This window comes from Macaca fascicularis, chromosome 8 (genome assembly GCF_037993035.2).
Source record: "Macaca fascicularis isolate 582-1 chromosome 8, T2T-MFA8v1.1".
NCBI lineage: Eukaryota > Metazoa > Chordata > Mammalia > Primates > Cercopithecidae > Macaca > Macaca fascicularis.
The window spans coordinates 2,285,723-2,300,915 of NC_088382.1; the positions used below are offsets into that span (position 1 = coordinate 2,285,723).

Sequence of the window (15,193 nt, forward strand, 5' to 3'; positions counted from 1 at the left end):
AGCAGGGACTGGAAGAAATGATGCACCAGCTTCAGCAGGGACTGGAAGAAATGATGCACCAGCTTCAGCAGGGACTGGAAGAAATGATGCACCAGCTTCAGCAGGGATTGCCGAATTGCTCTCTGGAAAGGCTATGAGGGCTCACCTGGGGCCCCTGTGTCGCTCTGTGTGCACACAGAGGTCTCTGCGTTCTTGAACACAGCGGACGCATGTGACTCGGCTGACGACTCTGGGATGGCGTTGTCCTTGTCATTGTTTCACTCCGTCATCACGGCTAATGATGTCTGATTTGCTTTGCTTTTCTATGTCGATGACCATCTTGCCTGTAAGTAACAATTTCCTTTCCTTCTTTACGATTCTCATGAGTTTTATTTTTCGTGTTACATTCTCAGGTTAAACGTCCAGTGCGATAGCCGAGAGGACAGAGCATTGCAGCAAGCACCCCTGGTGGGTGTTTCTGACGTTTGGCTAGAGTGAGGCTCCTGGTAAGCTTTTGGTGATTCCACTTGTTAGGATAATTGAGTTCCTTCCTGCTCCTAGTGGCTGAGTTGCTTGTGTTCATTTAAAAGTGACAAATAGTTGTTAAATTTCTTCAATATTTTATCAGAGCTACTGCAATACTTATCTTCCTATTTTCTCTTTTAGTCTGGTTAATGTATTAAATTATATTCATGAATACTTTATTGTTAAACCATTGGGCTCACGATGTGTGTATAAATAAACGTTGCCGACATATTTGCAAATGTTTTATTGGAAATGTTTGCATTTATCTTTCCTGTAATTAAAGTTCTACCATTTCTGGTTTGGGTATCGATCATGGATTATGTCTGCCTTGAAAGTTTGGTGGAAATCACTTGTAATGTGATCTAGAGCTTTTGTGGTTTGCTTTCATAAAAGGTTATAGGACTAGTTATTTTTATTTATTTTGAGACAATTGTATATTTTAAAAATGATCATTTTGTATAGGTTTATCCAACTCATTACAATTGTCTGCCAGATTGTATGGAATAAGTCTATTTAGATTTGTAAGAAGGCTTAGTGTCTTCCACAGCAGCCGCCCCATTTTGCGTTCCCACAGCGGTGGGTGAGATCTCCTGTTGCTCCACATCCCCGCCAGCAGTGGAGGTTGCCAGGGTCTGGACTTTGGCCCCATTCTAATTGGCGTGTGATGCTGACCTGTCCTTTATGGCCCTAGGATCCTGTGCTCGTCTGTTAGCACATATCGGTCGGCCACATAGCCCAGTGAGCCTGGCCCAGCAGACATTCTCAGCTCTTCCTGCCCTAACCTTCTCTCCTGCGACTGAGGACTTCACGGTCTTTCAAGAATTACAAAAGAAGCAAACAAAAACCAAACCACTGAAGTAACAGTATTTCTAGCTGTTTGTAGGAGGAATTTGTCTACACTATCCTTGTCTGCCATTTTCCTCAAAGGGGAAGCATCGGGAATGTTTATGGGAAAGGGCCGTGTGAATGTGTCTTTCAGTAAGTAATGGTTTTTTGAAGGATGAGGCAGAGGCGTCTTTATTCATACGTCCAGATTCCTTCATGGGTGATGTGGTACTTGCAGCAGTCGAGTTAATTCTGTTTTCTAGGCTGCAGACATGGTTACGAGTAGTAATGTCTGGCATGTGTGTTCTTTAACCCTGATACGTGTCTAAGACGCTCCCCAAAGATGAGCATCAGTTTCCGTATGGAGCTTACTTTTTAAGCTATCAAAGTGTACGTTATTGAACTACAGGATTCTGCTTGTTAGGTAATTTCCCTTCTACAGTGACAATGCTGTCATTCGAAGGGTTATCTGTTCCCTGGAGCTGTGCCATTTCTGAAGGGAGAGCTGCGTTTTCTAAGGGGACATGAGACGGAGCAGCATGGAAGACCTGAGAGGAGAGACCTCTGTGATCTTCCCACTTCTTTTTGCCATTCTGCATCTTTTCTGTACTTTGTACGTTACCCCCGCTCCCCTCAACTCAGTTCAGGAGAGGTTCTGGGGACCTGTCCGATGTTAAGCCCCGCTCCCCTCAACTCAGTTCAGGAGAGGTTCTGGGGACCTGTCCGATGTTATCCCCTGCTCCCCTCAACTCAGTTCAGGAGAGGTTCTGGGGACCTGTCCGGTGTTATCCCCTGCTCCCCTCAACTCAGTTTGGGAGAGGTTCTGGGGACCTGTCTGAGCATCCTCTGTGCCTCAGGGTGGCAGGATCAAAGCCCCTGGGAGGGGTCAGTCAGACCAGGAGAACCTGGCTGTCAGCTCACTTTTGGTTCCTCATGTAACTGCCACAGAACCACGTGTCTTTGGAATGCCGTCTGCCAAATTTTACTGGGTTTCTCGCCTGAAAAGATCCCTATTTAGAGGACAACACGAAGAAGCTGAAAAGTCTTAGAATTCAAATCGATCTCTACCTGTCCCACTTATCTCATTCATGTCCTGCCCACATGTTGGGCTGGAGAAGATTTATGGTTTTCCTACATGTGCTTTTCCCCCATGTTTTGAATCTATTTTCCTGAGGTTTCACTTCTATCGCCTTTTTTTTTTTTCCCCCGGGAACATACTTCTTTTTGATTTTTATGTTGAAGCCAACTAGCAGCTTTTCTAAGATGATGTTGTCTCAAGTTAATCTGATAACGAAAATGGGTTTTTTCCCAAAAATTGTAATCATGGATTCCATTGAGGTCTATCAATATGCTAACACAGACATTGCTTTCTTTACAAATGGCCATTTAAAACGTAATTATTCACCCTAAAAACCAGGACATGGTGACCATATGAGGGGATGGATATGTTAATTGGCTTGAGCATGGTAATTACCTCACAGAGTACATGCATATAAAATGTAAAGTTGTTCACCTTAAATATATATGATTTTTATTTTTCAATGATACAATTATACTTCAACAAAGCTGGAAAAATAAGATTTGGTTACTATAACCTCAGCATCAATGTTTCTACCCAATTCATGTGAAGAACACATGATCCCTTAGAAACGTGGGGCACTAACTTTCTCCCTAGTACTGTTCATTTTTCTTCTATCCTATTTTCCCTTTATCTGTTTTCTTGTTTACTTTCACATAATTTTTGAAATAATAGGTGCTCTTGTGTATATATATATATTCCATTAAGTGCATCTATTTCAAAAATTGTATAAATATAATTTTATATATTTATAAAAATATATATTATTAATCATATAAAATATATATTTATTATATAAATATATGTTACATATAATATTTGGCTAAATCTTATTATAGTTTGTGAAGATAGAAAATAAAGACCCAATGATAATCCCACAAATGAACTAGATCAGCTGGTCCCAAGTATCTACTGGATAATGGTGCTGACCTGGTGGATGAAAGGTGTTGTATTAGTCCTTTCTCACACTGCTCTCAAAAAATGCCCCAAACTGGGTAATTGATAAAGAAAAGAGGTTTAATTGGCTTATGGTTCCTCAGGCTGTACAGGAAGCATGGCTGGGGAGGCCTCAGGAAACTTGCAATCATGGTGGAAGGCGAAGGGGAAGCAGGCAAGTCCTACATGGCTGGAGCAGGAGGAAGAGAGTGAAGGCGGGGGAGGATGCTACACACTTTTAAACTACCAGCTGCTCTGAGAACTCATTATCACAAGAACAGCAAGGAAAAATCCACCCTGGTGATTCAGTCACCTCCCACCAGGCCCCTCTTCCAACATTAGGGATTACAATTCGATATGAGATTTGGGTGGGGACATTAATACTTAATGTAGCAGACAGAAACTGTATCTTAGTGTATCTCAATGATATTACTCAGTAATTGATAGGAAGTTTGAGCTAAATGATCCATCTCCGAGGGAACTGGAGGGTGTGGTCCTCCAGGGATCCATTGAGTTTTCTGCTCCCTTGAACACTTTTATTCTCGTTGATTTTTGTTGAAAGTGATTCTCAATCAACATGTCATTTGCCTTCAATTCAGACTCAAATATTCCCCTTAGGTGGCTTTAATTTGTGAGTTCATTATTTACTGTGGAGCTTTAGAAAACAGAAATGCCTTGATATTCAGCCATCTTTCCTCAAATATTTTTGTGACACACATTAAGCACCAAAATGGCATTAACTGAACAGAATTCTATAAATATACAGTCATTTGATCAGCAAGTTGCTTCCCAGAAGTTGTTGCTGTCATATCTGTCATATGTATATTTATTCCAAGAAGAGATCCTGTTATTATAAAATTGTGTAAAAGTAAACAAGACAACTGAGATAAAGGGAAAATACAGAAGAAAAATGAACATTACTAGGGAGAAAGTTAGTGCCCCTTTTATCTGTCTAAAGGATCATGTGTTCTTCACTGGAATTGGGTAGAAACATTGATGCTGAGGTTGTAGTAATCTTATTTTTCCAGCTCTGTTGAGGTATAATTGAAATATAAAAATTGTATATATTTAAGGTTTTGACCATAATAGGTGGTATTTCCCTTAACCTGATTCAAGATTTGCACTCAAGTCAGCTTGTCTTTATTTTCAGTGAAAATTCACTCTTGCCTTGGCAAGGAAGAAATATGATTTAGGTACCCAGCACAAAACAATAATGTAAGTCAGGGAAGTTGGATCTGTGAGAAAACAAAACTTTTCAGTGAAAGCATGTGGATATTCACGTTGACAAGGCTGGCTTTGATCTGGTTGGCTTTGTGACCAGGGCTGCGGGCCCCTTTCGTTGGCCTCGGGCTCCTTACTGTACATTGGGGCTGATGTCACCTTTTCCTCCGATTTCCAGGAGGAATGTATGAGATTGCGTTTGTGAAATACTTAACTCGGGGCATGTCACATGATAGGATCCCATAAACATTGCTTTTAAATCATTATCCTGATTGGAGTATCAGATATTCTGTATGTTAGAAGAAACAAGTCACTAGTTGCTAAAAGTGAATTGAAACTTGAGAACTGAAATATTTAGATATAGTTATACTTTTATTTTAGATTCAGGGTATTTGGTTGATGCTTACTACAAGTTTACCTGGGTGTGTGATTGAACTTGCTCCCGTGAAAATAGGAGCAAGAAAGGGAAGAAATGGAAGGAAAGGGTAGGCCAACCAGAGAGGACCTCCTTTGCTCATGGGAGGTGATGTCCAGCGGTCAGCAGAGCAGAGGGACTCCCGGGAGGGGCTGCACCACTGACAGGCTGGCCATGGAAGCCTTAAGTCACCTCTGTGGTTGGCGTTCATGACTCCATGAGATGGGACCTGTTCTCCCATTCCAACTCTGAGAAACTGGAAGTGGATCAGTTGCATGTCCAGGCACTTCTCTGGGAAAGTGTGTGCTTCCTTGAGCAGGCCTGGGGTTCACCTTGCTCAGTCTCCCATCAGCTTCCTTTTACACAAACACAAAGCCAACTCCATATCACTCGTGTGAGGACTGAAAATGAGGCCACATATCCTCATATCCTTTAACCACAAAACCACCTCCATGCCATAGGAATGGGTTATTGCAGACATTTGCATCGAGGTTGGATAACTTTTTAAAATTAATGCAAATAAAATATATTTCCTTACATGGTACTCTTAACACTGATTTGCTGACCATAGAAATAGAAGAAAAATAATAAATAGTGTTTCTTTTGGTAGACTCTAGTGAAGGGGATTCTCAACAGAACACCTATTACTAACCTGGGAACAAATTAAACCTAAGGGTTATGGAAATCTTTTTCATGGCTACTTTTTTTTTTTTTAACCAGGAAAAGAAAGATTTAAGATAACACTCTTCCCAGATATGAGTAAGCTGAAGATAAAGCCTTAAATATTTTCTTGCCCAACAGGAAAAAAAAAGATCAGCTGAATCTTGTCTTTTTTTATACTAAAGAGATACTATTGCCGAAGAAGCATATGAGGGTTTAGTGCAGTCCTTGGCACACTGTAGGCATCACCTAAATGTTTGCTGGTGTAGGACCACCTGTCTTATCAGAAAGAAAGCAAAAACAAACAACAGCATCAACAACAAACCACACAGACAGACAAAAATGCTGCTTAGAGGCCCCTAATTCCACTAATGGAAAAATGCGGCAGGAGGAAAGGTGTCGGGAGAGTTACAGAATGAGGCTGCTGGCTTTACCTCCTCCCATCGGTGCACTAAATAAGCATCTACATGTGGAACATTTCCTCTGGGAGAATTCAGAAACTGGCTGAGACACTCCTACACCATGGGTCACTGAGAAAACATCTGTGTCAAAACACGTAGGAAAAGATGAGCCATATCCAGGCACAAGTCCCTCCCCAAGCCCTGCGCAATATAATCAAAAAGGAACCCCCAGCTCCCAACTACTCCTGAGGAGTGAAAGGCTTCAACTACAGATATGGTGCTCCAGCTTTTATGGTTCTCCTGGAGGCTTTGTTTTGTAAGTCACCTAGCTCTAAAAGCAAAAGGGACTGGGCGTTTGTGAGCATTCCTAGACTACAGAGAGCAAAGAGGTGGTTTTAAGGGAGCATTTTGAGGACTTTTCAGTGACAACTCACCCCAGAATTAGTGCAGAGAAGAGACTAAAATGCACGGCTCCCATTTCCTTCCTGGGAGGGGCTTTTCTGCACATACCTGAGGGTCAGGCTTTCACTAGCCTGCATCTGAGAGTCTACAGGGCAGATAAACAAGAGGGGGTGAAGGAGCCTGAACAGGAATTGGTGAACTTTTACATTTTCTTCCCTGGCTCATTCTGGTAATAAATCCAGATTCTCCCTGGAAGTTTCTTCTTTTTTTTTTTTTTTCCACAGATTTGTTATCCCAACTTTTACGCTCCCACCTGAGGAACTGCCTCCTAAATTGCCTAGCTTTGGAAGCAAAAGGTACCTGGAATTCACAAGTCTCCCTAGATCACAGAGAACAATTGTGTCAGTTTTAAACAGGTGTGCAAGTGTGTCCAGTGGCTACACCACCTAGGATCAGAGTGTGTGGTCTGAATGAGTGTGCAGCCATTTGCCACAGATCCTCTCCCAGGCTTAATTCAGAATAAGTGGGAGATAAACTCCAGCTCTCAGCTTCTCCCTGAGGATCAAAAGTACTGGAGCACACATCTACCACTCCAGCTTTCCCAGCTGTGTCTTGAGGGACCAGCTTCTTTCCTGACTATTGTGGGGTTGACAGGATGTTGCCCACGCCAATCTCATAAGGGCCATTATGAGCAAACAGAGCAGCTAGACAAGCACAGAGTTGTGAAAGGCACCTAGAATCTCTGATCAGGCTGATTGGTGAGGTCCATTTTCTACAGAAGGCCATTCTGACAAGAATGGGAGAGGTAGTTGTCTTACCCAATGCGCAGAAACCAACATGGAGAGTTGAGGAAAATAAAGAGACAGGGAATTATGTTCCAAATAAAAGAACAAGATATATTTTTAGAAACTGACCCTTATGAAATGGAGATAAGTGATTTGCCCAATAGGGAATTTGAAATAACAGTGATAAAAATGCTAACTGGGGTCAGGAGGGCAATGCATGCACAAAGTGAGAATTTCAACAAAGAGAAAATATTGAAAAGTGCTAAACAGAAATCATAGAGCTAAACAACTGAACTAATATATTCGATAGAGGGCTTCAATAGCAAATGATATCAATCAGAAGAGAGAATCAGCAAACTTGAAGAGAGTGCATTGGAAATCAATCTGAGGAGGGAAAATTAATAAAGAATAAGAGTGGAGATAGCTTAAGGGACCTGTGGGACACCATCAAGTGGATGCACACATTACTGGAGTTCAAGAAGGAGAAGAGAACAGGGCAGGAAGCTGATTCATGAAAATAATGGCTGAACACTTCTGAGACATGGAGAAAGAAAGAGAAACCTCAATCTGAGAAGTCAAACAGCAAGTCAGATGAATACAAAGAGATCCACACTGACACACATTATAATCAAATTGCCAATAGAGGGGGAGAATTTTCAAAGTAGTGGGAAAAAGTGACTTGGTGTGTACAAAGGAACTCTCATAAGACTATAAGGAGAAACTTTGCAGGCTAGAAGTTAGTGTGATGATATAGCCAAACTGATGAAAGAAAAAAATACCTTCTGATCAAGAATAGTACGCTCAGCAATTCTGCCATTCAAAAATGAAAGATAGATAAAGATTTTCTCAGATAAACAAAAGCTAAGAAAGCTTATCACCACTAGACCTGCCTTATAAGAATAGCTTATAGGAGTGGTATAAATTAACACTTTGCAATATTTTAATATTTTTGTTGTTTGGGTGCCATCCAATGTGAAGGCAAGGACAAAGTCTAGAGGTCTTGGAACCAGAAAGTCTTGAGTTTCAAAGACGGCAGCAATGTCAGGTATGAGCCAGTGACTCTCATTTTCTCATCTGCAGGATGGTAAAATTAGCCACTCCAGAGTTTGCCAAGATTGTTTGCTATGCCCAAGAGGTGGAACTTGATGGTTGTGTGAGTAATCTAAGTAAAATGAGGACTTTCCAAGGAAAGGAGGGACTTAGACTCTTATTTACATACATAATAATGTTTGAGCAAAATTATCAATGCATGACAAAGATGTGGTTGTTGCCTAATATTACTTGCAAGGTCAAAGGGATGAAAGAATACATCAAGTACTATCATATCTAATCAAAGACAGAAAAATCCCACCAGGGTAGCAGAGATCTGGGCTAAGTCTCAGCAAGTTTATTTATATTCCCTTCAATGCATTTGGTATCTAGAATAAGAAAAATATTCATGAAAGTGCTTTGTCAAAGTTATGGTATTATTTACATGTCAATTATAACAATTTAATTCATAGTTCCATTGAACAGGTCACTTTTTTGTCAAGTTTCTACAATTTAGTAAACGTTTGCACATTATTTGAGAACAGTGGGTTTTTGTGTTATTTTCTGAGTACCTACACTCATTGAGGACCTCTAAGGCTATGCAGTGCCTTGTCCCTGGGAACTGGCTGTAATCATGGGCAGATGCAGTATATTTTGGCATTCTGAGGAATTTCTGCACCTGCCTGTTTAGGATCTAGCCCTGTCACAAAGCCATCCACCATCACCTGGCCATGGCAAGATCTCTCTTTGTTGAATCATTGTTTCTTCTTTTAAATATTTAATGTGTGTGTGTATGTTTTCCATATAAATTTGGTATTTATTATATGCACTGAAACATCACTATTCGTAAAAGGGTCTATGGGATAAGAAACTTTATGTGTTTTTGTTCTTGATTTTAAATAGCTTTCAGAATCTTTTCTTCTGGTTACTTCATATCCCACCTGGCAGAACATTTTAGGATTATGAGTTTAATTAAAACACAGTGCAACACCATATACTGCCTGGAACAATTAACCTAATCAGTTTCACAATTGATACTTTATAATTATCTCTCTCATGTTTATAACAGTCTTTCTGAAAGGCTACTTTATCTTATTTCTTTAACATGAGACCTGATGAGACCCAATTTGCAAGGGCTTATTTGGTCGAGGAGTTAAAAACAAGTAAAACATCCTTTCAGGTGAGAAAAGGAAATTCTAAAACTGTAAAACACGAGCTGAACACAAGCATTAGAATGTCCAGCACGCATGGCGACTGAAACATTAATTTTCAGTGGAGTGAGGTCTGGTTTGTCCTGTACACAGGCACAGCAACTTGAAGACAGGTGCTTATGTCAAAATTAGCCAAAACTGCAAAGAAATTCACTGCATGCTCTCAGTTCCTCCCACAGCATGCAGACAGTGCCACTTCCTGGATAAGCCACATGTAGTTTTCTGATCTCTCCCTCCCACAGTCTCAGTGAAAAGTGCTCTCCTGAGCCCAGAGCTTCATTGTCCCCAACAGAAATTTCAGGAAGCAGACATTTGCAAAACTCCCTTGAAGCTGGGACTTCCCCACCATTATTTTCCCCTTGCCTTTTCCTTCTAGTGGCCCAGGGAACTGCGGGGGTGGGGGGGTGGGGAAGGGAGGCCAGTGGTCTCCTCCTTTTGCTGACCTCCTGAGACTGGTTAACCCACCATCCCCTCCCCAACCAGGGGACAACCTGCAGCCTTTCTTCTTCCTTCCTCCTCCAGTCACGGGCTTACATGGTGTCCTGCTTTGGAACAGGTGTTTATAGCGTCAATTATTTGCCTCATTTGACCTTATCCACCATGTTGCTGTTTGAGGCATTTTATCATTTATTCCTCATAACAAAGCCCGTCTCTCTGGTTGGGAGGCAGATATGTGAAAAATCAAGGAGGTAACATGCTAAGAGGGGTGTCACAGCAGAGGTACAGAGTAGAGCCTCAGAAGCAAGGATGTAGGGGCGGTAACCTCGAGGCAGGCTGGCAGGGGAGACCCACCAGCCATTTACTTTGATGTGTTCTGTGAACAGTGACGTGGTTTGCATGAAAAGGGGAAAGGGTAACTAGAAGAGGGGAAATGTTGGCGCAGGTTTAGTATTTAGGAAATGCATTTAAATTTACACAAAGGATACAGTTATCCCCACATAATAAAAGGTTGGCTTTTGTGAGGCAAAGTGAACATTAGAACTTGGTTCATTTTTCCACGGTTGGCCCAAGGCTTCTTTCAGCAAACAAGCAGATGCTCTCCAGAAAGTTTCCCTGACCTATCGTTCATTCATTCACCTGCTGTTTTCCCAAATCAGAGGGCCAGTAGCTTCCCTACTGTCTCCAATGGTTACTGGAACATCTCGTATCTTATTTTTAGTAGGATGGTAGGAAAATTGTTATATAGTGATCTTGTGAAGAGAGAATATCCTCAATTATTCTATTTGGTAGGCAGGATTTATTTGTTTCTGGGTAGAGTGGACTCTTTCTAGGATCGCCTAAAACATTTTTGTCTGTCTCCATGTCATCAACATCTCATTGGCTGGTGGAGTGAAATAAATTCAAGTTCATTGATTGCTGCTCTAATCGGCTGATTTTATTTAAGTTCCAAATACTGAGAGTTCAGTACAAAATATTCAATCCCTGTTTGCTCCAACCACAATGTGTTTCAGTGATGAAAATGATCTAAGCCGATTATTTACTCATGACAGTGTCGTGATCAGTGCCAGAGCCCTGACGTAAAATGATCTCGCTTCTCTCTAACTTCGCTTCCTTAGGGTGAGACAGTGGCTCTTCTGCAGTCTGACTTCGCTTCCTTATTTGTGAGGTTGAGGCAGTAGCTCTTCCACAGGGTTGATTATGAGATTAAATAACTATCTTGCCCACCTTCACCGAGGAAAGTTGGGGCAGGTGTGATGTGGAACCTGATGGCTATCCAACAGGGTCTTTGAATGGCATGGACCTCACCAGTTGTGGATTTTCAAACTTCATCAATTTCAGATTTAATGGGTACTTTGTTTTACATCCTCAGACTGAACTCTGCTTCAAACATTTCTGGGAAATTGTGACTTACCCTACTGGTGGAGTGTCATCTTCATTCCATTTTTAATAGGCAGAAATTTTTTCTCCAAAGGCAGATACTGATTTCTTTTAAATTCAGTTCCTTAAGCATAATTTTGTCAGCTTCTTTACCTGCTGCGAAAAGTCCTTTCCTAGGCCAGGTGCGGTGGCTCACACCTGTAATCCCGGCACTTTGGGAGGCTGAGGCAGGAGGATCACTCCAGCTCAGGAGTTTAAGCTCTGCCTGAGCAAAATAGCAAGATCCTATCTTAGAAAAAATACTTTAGAACAGTATTTTTGATTCTGAAGGTGATGTTTGTGTTCTTGAAAATGTTAGTGGTTGTGAGAGATGAGCCTTTGTGTAGTGCTGTCATTGTGTCTGTTTCTCAGAGCGCGAGGGTGATAGAGCTTTGTCTCCAGAACAGCGATGGTCCTGGTTGTGAGGGATAATGAAGAACTGCTGAGTGTTGGACGTTTTGTGCCGACAGGTGGCAGTGACCAAGAGAGGAAAGGGTGTGGCTGACGACTTTAGCTGGAAATTGTGCAACTGGCAGAAAGGATCCTTGCACACAGCAGGTGTCCTGCCCAGTTCCAACGGAGATAACACACCCGTCAGTGTTCTTTCCCAATGACATTTATATTTATATGTCTTATGAAACTCAATAGTCTATAAATACTCCTAAATTTGGGAGTAATGTTTTTAGAACTCGAGTTCTCTAACACTCCAGCCTATGAGGGACTCCCTGCTTGGCCTCAGAACTCCGAGATAATCATCGTTTTAAAACCAAAAGCCTCTTCCTCCTGTGTCGTTTTTGCAACTCAGTATAATTGTTGTTCCTTAAATTAAGAATAATTTTGTCAGCTGCTTTATCTGCGTAACAGCTGCTTTCCTAGGCCAGGTGCGGTGACTCACCCCTGTAATCCCGGCACTTTGGGAGGCTGAGGCACGAGGCTCAGGAGTTTAAGCTCAGCCTGAGCAAAATAGCAAGATCATATCTTAGAAAAAATACTTAGTTTAGAACAATATTTAAAATCAAGTTTTATTCATGGAATCTGTGTCAAAGTATGTGAAAGTGGAGAAAAGAGAAAAAGAAGGCAGCGAGAAGTGTGTGTATGTTCATCATTATTAGAGTCCATGTTTTATTTCATGCACATTGAATTTGCCCTGTAGATTTCATTAGTTTTCAGTATTTACACATACAGCACCTATTTCTACATTATTAATATATTTTGTTTAAAAATCTCCTGTACTTTATTTAAATTTACCATTGATTATATCTACTATGCCGACAAATATTAAATCATTTGATAGAAACAGCTAATGAGTGTGCTATAATATTCTACTATAAATTAAAATTAATGTACCATTATCAATGTACCGAAAGTTGTAGATGTTTAGCTTATATTGTGGAGAGTGGGTTAAAAACCATCCCGGTCACTCTCTGCTCCGCCTCCAATCTCAGATGCCATATTCGTGTTCCTGTCTTCCAAATGCAAGGCTGGTATATCACGAAGGTGTCCATTGAGGAGTCTTACAATAGATCAGAAAGTAGGCTTTTGGCTCATCCTGATTCACATGAGTCTTGTTGAAATCTTAGTTCTTGGTTTAAACAGATGTTAACATGTGAGACATCCTGGGTGTGAGGACTTGACATTGTCTCCCTTATATCCCCAGCAGCAGCGTGGTATAACTACTGAACATGTGTTAGGAATTAATGAATTAACTTCCTTTTACTTCAGCATGAAGCAAACCAATAATTGAGCCTCTATAAATTTCCATATGCTTATGTGTTTCACAGCATTTTATAGGGAAATTTTAAGGACACATTACATGTCAGCCTCATATTTGCTTTACATTTATTTGCATGTCTAATGCTTCATTTAACATTTCTTTTTATAGAACATATGTGTTGACATTTTTTAACATTTTTAGGACATTGAGAGTAGTAAGTGCTTATTGTAAAAAAAAAAATTTGGAGAGTGATAAAAATTAATTTTCTGCTTAATTTTATTCCAACTCTCTCTCTTGTACTCTCTTCCTCAACTCTCAAACTTGGTAACCAATGGTAAAATTTGGTTTATTTTTTTTCAACTTAGGTGTGGATGATTAATAACATCTTAAATATTCTATTATCTATCATCTATCTAATCTACTATCTATCCATCTATCCATTGTCCATCCATCCATCCATCTATTCATCCATCCATTCATCTATCTATCTACTATCTATCATCTATCTATCTATATCAGCTATAATCTATTATTCAACCGCCCAGTCAGTCAATCTGTGCTCTCCCTCATTTCAAAACTGTTTAGAGGAAAATTTACAAATGATGTATGTAGTACAGTAACATAAGGCATAGGAAAGTTAAGTCAAAGAGAAAACGAAGATGGACAGTTAAGTAAAAAACTGAGCACACAGAAGCAAGTGCCCTGGTGAGATCCTACACAGTGACTAACGATGAAAACAGATTTGCTTCTGAGCTCGGTAGCATCCAAAGACAATACAGGACATGAGCAGGTATGAAGGAAAAGCTGAAGGGGTCCTGTGTGCTGAGTGCTTGGATGGTTTGGGGAGTGCAACAAAAGGAAAAGTAGGTTTGATCTTGGCAAACTCAGAATATGTTTAATTAAAATTTTTTTAAAAACCAGTAAAACCGGTGGACTGGATTCCCTTGAACCACAATCCCGGTGTCCAAAAGTACGTATTGAATGAAATGTCAGCTCCAGAAGCATGAAATAAAAGTGAAAAGTGACATATTTTCCACAGCTCATTTGATGTGGTGTTAGTGCTAGCAGTTCTTTTAGCTGTTTTGCAAATACTTGTTAACGTCCTCTTTGTTCTTATATATAATCTTTTTAGGTTTAAAATCAAGTTTTATTCATGGAACACCTTGTGCTTAATCTTTGTACGTCATCCACAGGTGCCACAGGGACATCTGTGCAAAAATGCATGGCTACAGTGCACGTTGGCAGGCAGGCTATGTGCAAAAATGCATGGCTACAGTGCACGTCGGCAGGCAGGCTATGGCAGTGGTGCTGGAGGCTTATTACCCGGGTGTCACGGTTAATGATGTCCCCACAGTGCTGAACAGAAAGGATTTCATACCCCACATGTGCGGGGTGAAATATCACAAAACCAAACCCCACCAAACAAACTCAAGCTCTCAAAGTGCACAGCTCGGCAAAATCTACACGCATCACGTACATCCTCAAGGTTGGTGATGATTCAACTGACTTTGAGAAAGATTTGAAGCCTTTGATGAAACACATATCCAGGAAAGGAAGAGTGTGTGTCTCTTGGCACCACAGTGGCTGCTACCCCCATGGGTTATGACTGGTGTGACTTCAAAACTGCAGCAGATTATCTGGAGGGACGTCCCTCTCTCTACCTCCGCTTTGAGGGTTTTCTCACCCTCTGAAATGCTCAAGATTCCCACAGGCTGCGGGAATCCAAGGAAACCCTCCTGACCCCCGCATGTGCTGGGGAGACCATTGTGATGAGCACAAGCCACAGGTTTCTGCTTCCCTCAGTTCATAATGGGCCAGGGCTGGGAACCCTGGAAACCCCATCTTCCTGATGGAGAGCCTGCAAGAGCTGCCATGGATGGGGAACCTCGATGTCCTTGCTGCCACCTTGGCCAGCTTCCCTCCTGGATCCTGTAGGTACAATGTTTCTTGTTGACTTCTTTATGCTAAGGCAGCTCCTGCTGGACCCAGGGCTGCCTGAACACTGACCCACATCCGCCATTCCTTTCCCTCTGAGCCCGGGAATCTACACCCTTCTTCCCTTTTAACCCCCTGACACAAAGGGTCTGAGTACATGGACTTTCTGTTTTGGGTGCATTGGTTTTAAATGGAATTTAATATTCAGTGATTCATGTGA

General features: G+C 41.2%; 1 long non-coding RNA gene across 1 annotated transcript in view; it reads left to right on the forward strand.

The window, feature by feature from the left end:
* The first annotated feature begins 370 nt into the window (after positions 1-370).
* The window catches only part of LOC135964589 (uncharacterized), a 45,822-nt gene continuing 30,999 nt past the window's right edge, over positions 371-15,193 (forward strand). The window contains exon 1 of the long non-coding RNA XR_010577081.2: positions 371-485. This is a non-coding gene — a long non-coding RNA (uncharacterized lncRNA). The remainder of the gene's footprint in view (positions 486-15,193) is intronic.